At 38.4% G+C, this 12,588-nt stretch overlaps 1 protein-coding gene across 1 annotated transcript in view; it reads right to left on the bottom strand.

Moving 5' to 3' along the window:
* Nucleotides 1–7,766, bottom strand: part of LOC150106653 (transmembrane protein 184C) — a 200,380-nt gene extending 192,614 nt beyond the window's left edge. The window contains exon 1 of the mRNA XM_090393251.1: nt 7,312–7,766. The gene's annotated coding sequence lies outside the window, so the exon portion shown is untranslated. The remainder of the gene's footprint in view (nt 1–7,311) is intronic.
* Between the last annotated feature and the right edge of the window lie 4,822 nt (nt 7,767–12,588).

Here is a 12,588-nt window from a genome sequence, read left to right as displayed (position 1 = left end):
GTCTCTATCATATCTCCCCTCTTCCTTCTCTCCACCAGACTCTGCAAATTACATCTTCTCAATCTTTCCTCATACTCAACATTCCAGAGGTCAGAAACTACCGTAGCCTTTTGGACCCTTTCCAACATCTCTTCATCCTTCTGAAAACCTGGTGACCAAATCTGGGCACAATAGTCCATGTGTGGCCTAATCAAAACCTTATACAATGGAACAAGAATTTCCCTACTTTTACATCAGTGTCCTCCGCATCATTCCCAGAAGTCTTTGCGTTGTCTTCATAATTTTGGCGATATGTCCCACTTAATTTTAGATCCTTATCCACTATCATCCCCAGATTTCTTATTTCCTCTACCTCCAACAATATAATCTCACCAAGCATAAATTCTGCATCCCATCTTTGTTTTCCAAATTTTAAAACCTTAAATTTTGCAACATTGAACTCACATCCCCATTTGCTTACCAAATCGCTCAATTTATTCAAGTCTTCTTGCAAGGCCACAACATTTTCACTACTCTTTATGGTTCGTCTCAACTTTGCATCATCTGCAAACAACTGAATATCTCCATCCAAATCTTCAACTATATCATTAATAAACAAGTTAAACAGTAATGGCCCTAAAACATACCGCTGAGGCACTCCACTAGTGACTTTCCTTTTCCTGGATATCGGACCCCCATACACAACTTGTTGATACCTATCAGATAGCCAGTCTCCAATCCAATGTATTAATCTAATATCCAACCCCATCTGCTCTAGTTTGACTGTCAACTTATCATGAGGTACTCTATCAAAAGCCTTTGTGAAATTCAAGTATATTACTGTGTATCCTTCTCCTCTGTCCAAGAAAGCAGTCACTTTATTGTAATAAGTAAGTAGATTACTAAAACATGACCTCTCTTTAGCAAATCCATGCTGTCCATCAAAGATTATATCATTGTTGTCAACCCAACTCTGGATCCTAGTTCTCACTAGCTTCTCCAACAACCTAACCACAACACCTGACACAGAGATAGGCCTACAGTTTGATGCTTGAGTTCGATCACCTCCTTTATGAAGTGGCACAATCTTGCCCTCCTTCCACTCTTTAGGGACTTGACCAAGTACAAGACTCGTATTAAAAAAATATGTCAAGGCAGGTGTCAACTCTGGCACATTCCTTCAGAATACGCGGTGATATATTATCAAGTCACACAGCCTTATTTAAATCTAGTTTACTCAACTCCCCAAACACCTCTTGCACACTTACAGTCAGTCTCTCCTTCCCATCATCAACTGCCCTTAATCTCTCCATGAAGTCACATTCACAAGATTGAAATATCTTTATGAACTGCTCATTAAGTATCTCCACCACACATTCTGCAACAGCTGTCTTTATCCCATTTCCTCCAATCAATGTCAACCTTCCATAATCATTCTGTCTTTTGCTGGCTACATATTGAAAGAACTCCATAGGATTCTTTTTGGCTTCCATTAGCTAACTGCTGTTCATACCTCTCTTTAGCTACTCTCACCAACCAAGTCACCCTCCTTGCCTGGTCTTTGTAGACCTCATGAAATTGGTTACTTCCACTTCTCTTATGCTGCCTCCACAATGCCCTTTTTCTCTGTATCGCATGCTTAATCTCTTTATTCATCCATCTCACACCTACCTTATTTAACCTTCTTAATCAAACCTTCTCTGAAGCAAACAGACTTATTTGTCTGTTTGCTTCACTTGGGAAAAAGGATTAAAACCTACATTATAAAATTGCTTGGTGTGTTTAACAACTCAAAAGATAATTGCAATGCTAAAATGAACATTCACATGTAAAGATAAGGATGTTATTTTGCCTCTTTACAAGGCCTTGATAAGACCTCACTTGGATTATTGTGTGCAGGTCTGGTCTCCTGGTTTTTTGTTATGATTCTGATACATTCTGATATATTTAATACTCTCCTTTGAGTACAAAGGAGAGTATTAAAAATGATATCAGGATTGTGGAATACTGAGTATGAAGACAGATTGAGAATTTGTAGACTGCAGACACTAGCAAAGAGGGGAAAGAGGGGAGATATGATTGAGACTTACAAACTTCTGAAACAGTCATACAGGATTTCAATTGATGAAATTTTTCAATTTATGGAGGGTGGGGAAAGGATGAGAGGGCGTCCTTGGAAGCTGAGAATGAAGGCTGCTAAGAAAGGGGGTGAGGACTAGATTTTTCTCTCATAGGGTGGTGTGTGATTGGAATGGATTGCCATTGGATGTTGTGAGTACAAGCAGTGTGAATAAATTCAAGAATAAGTATGATAGCTGGTGTGTAGTATGTGGCCTCCCTCGATGAGTCTCTGACTCCCTAGAGATCTCTCTTAATAATAGATATGATAGTAATACGTAGAAATGACAAGCAAAGTATGTTATCTGAGCTGTGTGAAGAAAAGCAAATATAGTCTGTGAATGCATGAAATGAATATGAGGGACAAAAAGAACTGTATAATAGTGAATAATTACACTTGTGTCACTTAGAGAGGCTGCTTTTAAGAGAAAAAGAGAGAAGGATCATGTATTAATAGGACCAGAAACATATGGGTATGGTGGTTTCCTCAATTCTTGAAAGCAAGAAGGAAATGCAGTGCTTATAACAGCATAAAAAATGTGATTCAAGGTGGAGATGCAGGAAGAAAATAGTAGCTTTGAGGCAGTTGCATAAAGTCAGAGAAAGATGGGGAGATATTTTATAAGATGTTGCTTTAAGACTAAATATGTGGTAATAACTAGGAAATGTTTAGACAAATTGATTCAGCAATAAAAGAAGGCTGATTAAGTATGAGTGAATTTAATTATAGAAATATAAATCAAGAGACAGCATCCAGGAGAAAAAATTAATTTCTTTATGTGGGTATAAAGAGCTGATGATGTTTACTGTATAAGGCCATGCTGTGTTTCCATGTGCAGACTTTGTCATCTGGATATCTAGGTGATAAGGAAACGTTTGAGAGAGTCCAAAAGTGAGCAATTAAGGCTCTTTTGAACTATTGAATACTGAAGATGAAGACAAACTGGGGAAATATGCTTTATAGAGCTTGGTAGATAGGAGGAGAAGTGATATGATTGAGAAGTATAAGCTCATAAGAGAATTTATCAGATAAATAAAAAAAATACTGCATAAAATGATAGGCCATTCATGGATGCTATACAAGGAGCATGTAGGTAAGGGAATCAAAAGCTTTTTCTTTTTTTGCACAGATACTGGTGAGCAAAATGAATGTGTTGCTAGAGTTGATAGTGAATACACCCCAAAGCTGAATAAGTTCAAGGGTAAGGTTGGCAGGTACTATATTATACTATGGCCTGTTCGGCTTCAAGCTACTACCTAGATTACTGGAAGCCTGAAAAGTTCCATGTTTGTTTGGTCTGAATAGTAGGGTTTTTTGACTATTTAAAAAATACAAAAAATATATAAAATTAATAAAAACAAGAAAAAATAATCTCTAGTCCATCCACAGGAAGAATACTATAGGTTTACAAAAATCTTTCATGGATGGTAGCCGCAAAAAAAAAGTGAGTCCTGTGAATCAATAAAGACTAGAAAGAATACCTAGAGTTTTGTGTATTACACTTATGATATCATAATGTGTCTTCCTGTTTGGAAATGCTACTTGAAGATTTTTATGACTTATGATTTACTGTGATCAACTCAAATGCACTCCCTAGCTTGGCCTCAGGTCAAAATCTGGTTGTGGTTCTAACACTAACCTTTTACACACATTTTCCCCATCACTATAAAATGATTCTGCATGTATGCAAGCAGTGACTGATGAATGACATCTAGCTGCAGAATTTTGCTACAACCAATATTAGCATCTGTCATCAGAGCAAAGTGGCTTTATTAAAACTTGAAAATAATGTGAAGAATAAGAAATTATCACTTGAAACAATGTGTGAGTTAGAATTGCATATGAAGCAACTAAAGCTATGCGACCAGTGTTTGTGTACGTTTTCCACTCTTGGACTATTTTGTCTGAAAATGTTTTTAGGAGGACTTTCCTTGACAGAAACTATAACTCAAAATATTCTGAATAGCATTTTGCTTCTGGAATATTCAACTATCAATACGATTTCATTGGAAATTTATAAATACTTCCAAAACAAAAGTAAAGTAAAGGCGACTTAAAAAAAAAAAGTTCTGCAACCTAAACCTCTACACTTACTATCTTAACCATTCCCCATTTTTAAATAATCACATAAGCATGTATAATTATTATTATTATTATTATTACCACCACCACGGGCTACTCCAGGAGTCCTTAGACTCATAGAGGGAGGCCCTAAACATCATGTTCACGCAGCTGTTCAACATTCTCACAGTATCTATCATACCTTGCCTTGAACTCGCTCACTGTCATAGCACCCACAACAGACTCTGGCAGCTTATTCCACTCATTTACCACTCTAAAAGTAAAGAACCCAGCTCTAACACCCCTGCTAACCACGCACTTGCCCAGCTTCCATGGGTGTCCCCTAGTTCTCCCACCACCAGTCCTGATCTCAAAAATATCATCTGAATTAATCCTATAGAATCCTTTTAGCAATTTGAATGTCTCAATCATGTCTCCCCCTTTTCCGTCTATCAACTAGTTTCTGCAACCAACAAATCTTCAACCTGTTCTCATATGGTTCATTCCATAGACCTGCTATCATCTTAGTCACTCGCCTCCTCCCCATCAAGAAGGAACCGAGGTGACCAAATCTGGGCACAGTAGTCGAGATGAGGTCTTATCAAGGCTCGGTACAGAGGTACAATAACTTGTTTTTCTCTGCTCGTCAAGGTATTTTTCAACAACCAAGTGAGTTGATGAGCTGATTTAGCTACTTTCGCAATGTGCCCCCTAAACTTCATCTCCCTATCCACCAACACTCCCAAGTCCCTGGCCTCATCAATCTCTTGGAGTACAGTTCCACCAATGTGGTATACTGCTGCTAATCTTTTCACTCCGAAATGCATAACCTTACATTTTGTCACATTAAATTGACATCCATTCTCCTTAGTCCAGAACTCCAATCTATCTAGGTCATCTTGTAAGACTTTGACATCTTCTGCATTCACTATCGCCCTACCCAACTTTGCATCATCAGCGAACAAATGAACTGTCCCACTTAGACCCTTCCCTATATCATTAATGAACAGATTAAACAGCAGTGGTCCAAGAACAGAACCCTGCGGCACACCACTAGTCACAAGCCGTCTTTTGGACTCTACTCCTGAATAAACTACTCTTTGATATCTCTCCATCAACTACCCAGCTATCCATCTCACCAACCCTATATCCATTCCCATATGTTGTAGTTTACGGATTAGAATTCCATGTGGTATCCTGTCAAACGCCTTTGCCAGGTCCAGCAGTATCACTGTAAAACCATTTCTCTTATCCAGTTCAGCCGTCACCTTGTTATAAAACTTGAGCAAGTTACTGAGGCATGATCTACCCTTCACAAAGCCATGCTGTCCTCTGTACAGTATCTCATTTTCATCAATCCATTCCTGCATTTTTCCCTTGACTACTTTCTCCAAGACCTTGACAACGACTCCTGATATGCTGATCTGTCGGTAATTTGCAACCATAGTCTTGGATCCTCCTTTATGCAGTGGAACTATTTTCCCCTCTTTCCACGCCTTCGGGACTAAGCCAGACCTGAGACTCAGATTAAACAACATGGTCAAGGGCACTGATAATTCATTAGCCGCTTCATGCAAGACCCGTGCCGGTATACCATCCAATCCCACAGATGTATTCACATTAAGGTTCTGTAATAGACTATTCACCTCCACTTCATTCATCACAATTCCCATATAAACTAATGGTTCCTTCATTTTTTCAACGTCACCACCTGGATGATATACTTTTGCAAAGTGTGCGCTCAGTAACTCCACTATATCGACTGGTTCAGTGAACTGTTTACCATCGTCATTCCTTAAAATCATTTTGCCGTGTACAGTTTTTTCCTTGCTTGCAGCATATTGAAAGAACTGTTTGGGATTCTCTTTTGCTTGCATAGCTAGTTTCCTTTCATAATCGGCTTTTGCTGTTTTTACCACACTCGTTACCCTTCTGGCCTGTACTTTATACCGTTCGTGTGCCTGCAGATCACCCCTTTCTTTAAATTCCCTCCACAGTTGTTTCTTTTTTTGCAGCTCAAGCTTAATGGTGTTATTCATCCATTTAACCCCTCCTTGTTTCACTATTCGGACCTTAGGTATACAATCAGCCATAACCTCCTGTAAATGCTCTTTGATCACTTCCCATGCTCTATCGACGTCCAGCCCTTGCAGTTGTACATGCCATGGCACTGATCCAAGCAATCTCCTAAGCTTGTCATACTTGCCAGCATGGTAATTCCACATATACCCTGTATTAATCACAAATTTCACACCTTTAGCCACCTCCCAGGTCAAGACCTTATGATCACTCTCACCAATAGGTGGCAACATGGTCATATTCATTACAGTCAAATTCTCAGATACTATTACCAGGTCAAGCACTCTCACACCCCTAGTATTTTCAATTACATGCTGTTTCAGATAGTTATCCCTTAATAACTGAATAAAATCCATTTCCTTCCTCACATGTGTCCTCTCCTCCTTCCAATCAATGTTACCATAGTTGAAATCCCCCATAATAATTACCCTCCTTCCACTCATTTCATCAATTTGAGTATGCATACCATCTCCACCATCTATTCCATCACCTGGTCTATAGCAGCACCCAACTGTATATTTTATTCTGCCAGTATCAATCTCACACCAAATAGCCTCAAATGAGCTCCTTTCACTATCCTGCAATTCTTCAATTCTCCTTGGCTGTAGTTCATCAGCTATCATCAATAACACCCTTCCCCCAATTTTATTCTCTCTGTCCCTCCTAAACATACTATAACCTACACATTCTATCCCACTATAGTAATAGTAATAATGCATATTACTATTACTTGACACCTCCAAGAACTCATCAAGGGAATCATATAAAATCCATAATGAATTATTGTTTGCATGGCATTTTATCAATTAAAATGGTGCAATACTTTAAGAATGATAACTTATATGAAAGCTTGTGAGTTACAGCAACTCATTATTATTTTATATTTTCTTCGCAGAAGATTCAAATACAGCTAATTAACAAATAAATCGAATAAACTGAATTTCTAATAGTAACGAAATTCACCTCAAGTGAAAGAGAACCTAAGGATATTTAAGGACACTGCATAACTCTGTTCTCTGCAAATACAGTATATACAAAAAAAAAAAAAAAAAAAAAGTAATTAAATGTTTTACCTTCTGTTTCAAGTATACGTTTAGTGAAAATCAGGCTTTCCAGAACGAAAAGTATAAAACGATCCATTATGCTGCAAAACTTTCGTAATAAGCTAACGCTTGAATGCACAATAAGTCATTTTTGTATGTACACAAATTCACTTGAATTTAGCATCGACGTTAAGAGCTTTAAAGCTCTCGGGCCAAAATAATTAACTGAACACATGAAAATAGTATCTAGATAAACAAACCGTCACGTGACTTGTGACGATTTTTCCAGCTGCAAGTTGGTGGTACGGCTAATTATTATTATTATTGCTATTATTTTAAAAGGTAATTTCCTAATGATTTAAACATAATAATAATAAAACAACAATATTAGGTAGTAGGAATTGGAAGAAAGAATAAAAACATTGATATAAAATATATGAAAATATGGATATTATTTCTGGATATTAAGTTAGATAGGGCTAAATGGCCTCGCCTACTCCCCGTATACGGGAATAAAATGGCGTTAGATGATTTTTTTTTTTTTTTTTTTGGATATTATTTCTGGGAAAAATCCCATGTTACTCCTCTTAACAAACTATTATATTTACTGCTATTTGCCTGCTTCTCTTTAGGAGTGCCCCAGTTTAAATTCCATTGGCTCTTTTTCTCACGGATTCTTAGGGCATTGTAGATGAATATTTATCAATAAATATATGTTGCATAGAGGACAAGAAATTTGCACATACCTTTTTCTGGGTGTTGTTGCTCTTCTTTTGCGTTGTCCAAAATTGCTATTAGAGGTTTTCAACCCCTTTCACCCTTTCCCACCTCATATAAATATATAAAAAACGCTCCGTCCATCCCTTATAATATATATGTATATATATGTTATTCAAAAAAACCCGTGTTTTATCCATTTGTTATTTCAATTCTCCCACTTGCCACCCCCCCCCACACACACAGTAGTTTGGACAATGCAAAAGAAGAAGAGCCACAACACCCAGAAAAAGGTATGCGCAAATTTCTTGTCCTCTATGAAACATATATTTATTGATAAATATACATCTACAATGCTCTAAGAATCCGTGAGAAAAAGAGCCAATGGATTTAAACTGGGGCACTCCTAAACAGAAGCAGGCAAATAGCCGTAAATATAATATATGAAAATAAACCCAAATCATGAAAAGCAAATCATGTCTGCTCTAAGAAAGAGAAATTTCGTAAAGCTATAGCATTAATAGGTTAGCAACTTGCTCCACATTTTTCTAATAGTCTCAGTGTCGCATTAATTGGGGTCAGGAAGAAGATAATATTTTTTCCCTTTCTTAGAGTTTCACTGACCAAACAACTTGTTTTGAACTTTTTTTTCATTCTCCTCAAGAGCGTACAGAAACCCAGAAAATCTACATAGTTTCTTGTCGTATGTCTCGTTCGAGCTATACAACGGAGATCAAACTCATTATTCGAAAGCGGAAGTACTATATTTTATTATTTTTTATATTGTTTTCCACATGAGTCTCGCATGATGGTTGTTCTTGCGAAGAATGTTTTTTGATTTAAGTGGTGATTAGTGAGTTTTAGATATTTTGAATCTGCTTTGTTTGCGGAATACGAGGTAAGACTTTCACTTTTGATACAATTTTCTGACCCTAGCCTGCTCTCTTCGCCATTGTAAATATTTTATACCTATTCAAGAATGGAGAATGTAAACGATATCAAAGACGCCATTCAACAGTTAAACAAAGATATGTCACTTGACATTCTCAAATTCCTTCTAAAGAAATTTGAAACAGATTATCCTGGTTGCTTGAATCTCTTCACTCAAGTAAATGACATTGAAGATGATGATTTGGACATTGAAGAGGACATTACACCTGTTCCACCTTCAAAGACTCCCCGACAGTTCGATTGTTCTCATGAAGAACATTCTAATAAAAGACGCAGAACATCGGAAGGTGGAATGGAAGATGATGTAACAACTCAACAAAATCAGACCACCCAAGATAGAAAAGAAAAGGTCCCTCCAGTCATCCTTCGAGATAAAGACAAATGGACCTCAGTCTCAAAATCCCTAGGAGAACAAAATATCAATTTTTCCTGGGCAAGACATACTGAAGAGGGTGTAAAGATCCACCCTACCACTGTCACTGATTATCGCTTGATGACGAAAATGCTTGACAACTCTAAATTGCCCTTCCACACATTTGTGCTATCTAGCGAGAAGAACTTAAAAGTAGTTCTAAGAGGAGTGGCTGAGGGTATCACAACTGATGATATCACAGCTGACCTCATCAATCAAGGATTGACTCCAACCAAAGTGAGTAGAATGTTGAGGTCAGATAAAACACCAATGCCACTGGTGTTGGTCGAAATCTCCAACACACAAAAAAGCATCTATGAAGTTACGGACATTTGTAAGCTTAAAATTACAACCGAACCTCTAAGGAAGAAAGCATCGGCAGGGCAGTGCCACAGATGCCAGAGGTTCGGGCATGCCCAAAAACTGTGCAAAGATGCATATAGATGCCTAAAATGCGGTGAGGGTCGCCAAACTAACTCCTTCACAAAACCCAGATCCACACCTGCTTGTTGTGCCAACTGTAGAGGACCACATCCCTCTAATTACAAGAGTTGCCTTTTCCATCCAAAAAAACCGTGGATCAACAAGAACTAGCCACGTTCCTACAAGCAATGACACAACATACAACCAAGCAGTTCTCCCTCCAGATCATAATATCTCACATTCGACAACACAGGAAGGCACTCGACTCTCATCCATGTCCAAATCATATGCGGAAGCGGTAAGAACCTAGACTTTTTCATCACAAGAGCAAACAAGCTCTAATCTCACATCAGCTTTAACCTCGTCACTTGCAACAATGCAGCATGAATTCAGCAAAGCAAGCACCTCACCATCCTCCAGAAAAAGATTCTACCTAGAAACCCAATCCATATTAACAGCTCTCTATAATGTTTAAAAAATGTAAACCAAATTCTCTCATGATAACAGCATGGAATGCCAATGGCTTAACAAATAAAATTTTCGAGCTGCAAGAATTTGCAAAAAGATACAATCCAGACATAATCTTGATCAGTGAATCCCACCTCAGACCATCAAACAATTCAAAACCAAGAGGCTATATTTTATACAGGACAAACAGACTTAACTCTAGTGGAGGTGGCACAGCTATTTTTATCAAAAATCATTTAAGCCACAACGTACTGACTAACCCCCAAACTCTAAACCTTGAGGTGATGGGTGTGGAGGTGCACACTAATAACGCAGGCAAACTCAAAATCTACGCAGCGTACAACCCTCCGGGTATCCCACTATTGACAGCAGACTTAGACTCCATCCTCGGCTCCACGGATTCCATAATTATTGCAGGAGACCTAAACTCCAAACACACGGCCTGGTTCAGTTCGTCAATCAACTCCAAAGGCCGTACCTGATTCAACTATACGTTACTCAACTCATCAATAGTAGTTGGACCCACTGAGCCCATACACTGCAGCCCATCAGGAAGTTCTGATGTATTAGACATAGTTATCCTCAGAAACATCAAATATCAATATCAGCTGGAGACAATAGAAGAGCTTAACTCAGATCATAATGATATCCTACTCAGATTAGGACTTCAAGATCAGCTCTCTCCCCATCATTCTTTCATACCATGGAACAAGCTCTCTAAGGTTCTCCCAGTCCACATCGGTCCTCCCCCGTCATTCGTAAAAAAAGAAGAAATAGATCAAGCTGTAAACAATTTAACTAGGCAAATCAACTCAGCAATAGCATCAATCACTCAAACCACTGTCTTCCACGCTCCTAACTGGATCCCAGAAGAGATAATGGACCTGATCAGGGCCAAAAATAAGGCCAGAAAGCGATATCACAATACTAGAGCCCCGCAGGACAAAGCAACCTTAAACACTTTGAACAGACGGGTTCGAGAAGCCCTCCAGATCCACAGGAACTCCAAATGGGAAACCAAACTCAAAGAAATCAACCCAGAAGATAACTCCATGTGGAAGTTTGTAAAATCTCTTCGTACCAAAAGACAACCACTTCCTCCTTTAAAGACCGATCTTGGAATTGCACACACAGATGAAGAAAAAGTAGAAGCCCTAATTGACAATCTGGAAAATCACTGCAACCCATCTTATGCAAATTTAAATGTCAATCTTATTCACATAGTTCATCGTAAAGTTAGAAATGCACTAAGTCAGCCTAAGGATGATTCAGAAACCATCACCCCCAGATCTCCAACTGAAATAATAAATATTATTTCCCATCTGAAGAATAAAAAGGCCCCCGGCCCTGACGGCATTACCAATAGAATAATAAAGCTACTCCCACAGAAAGCCATAATTCATCTAGTTAATATTACCAATTCCATTTTAAGATTCCAGTACTTTCCCACAGATTGGAAAATCGCGGACATTATACCTCTGAAAAAGCCTGGCAATAACCCACAACTTCCCCAAAGCTACTGGCCCATCAGTCTTCTTTCCTGTCTTGGTGAAGTAACAGAAAAGGTCATCCTATCAAGACTACAATCAGCAGTGGACCAACAGAAAATAATCCCAAATGAGCAATTTGGGTTTCGCAAAGCTCACAACACGGTGCAACAAAATCACCGACTAACAGAACATATCACTTATGGTTTTAACTGGCACCTTCACACTGCTGTTGTGTTTTTGGATGTTGCCAAGGCCTTTGATAAGGTCTGGTATCAAGGCCTTATCTTTAAACTAATTGAAAACAATATCCCAATTAAACTAGTGAAACTCATATATTCATATATCAATGAAAGATACATGCAAGTAAAACTCAACGGAATTGTTTCTTCAAGGCGCAAAATTCTGGTGGGAGTACCTCACCAAGAACCGAGACACCGCTATTCTAGCTAGATCACTTAGCCCTCGCCTAGCAATCACTAGACTCCAAGGAAGTATCAATGAGCTAGCAAACTGGTTCGCCAACTGGAGGATTCAAGTGAACCCCCTCAAAAGCTCAGCCATAATGTTTTCAAGAAGAAAAATCTGTATCAAAGAAGACATCCTGCTCTCTGGTCAAAAGATCCCATGGCAATCAGAGACCAAATATCTTGGGGTATTGATGGATAAGAAACTCCTTTTCAACAAACACATCAATCTCATTTGCTCCAAATCTTCCAAAGTCATAGCTCAGCTCTACCCATTGATCAACCGTAAGAGCAAATTGAACCTACATAATAAATTGCTTCTTTATCGGATGGTAATACGTCCAGTCATTACCTACGCCTCACCAGCATGGAGTCACACTTC

The sequence above is a fragment of the Typopeltis vanoorti genome, chromosome 5, assembly GCF_054136105.1.
Source record: "Typopeltis vanoorti isolate ZY-2024b chromosome 5, IOZ_Tvanoo_1.0, whole genome shotgun sequence".
Classification (NCBI taxonomy): Eukaryota; Metazoa; Arthropoda; class Arachnida; order Uropygi; family Thelyphonidae; genus Typopeltis; species Typopeltis vanoorti.
Note: the sequence above shows the minus strand (reverse complement) of the source record. Positions and strands in the feature narration are given on the sequence as shown.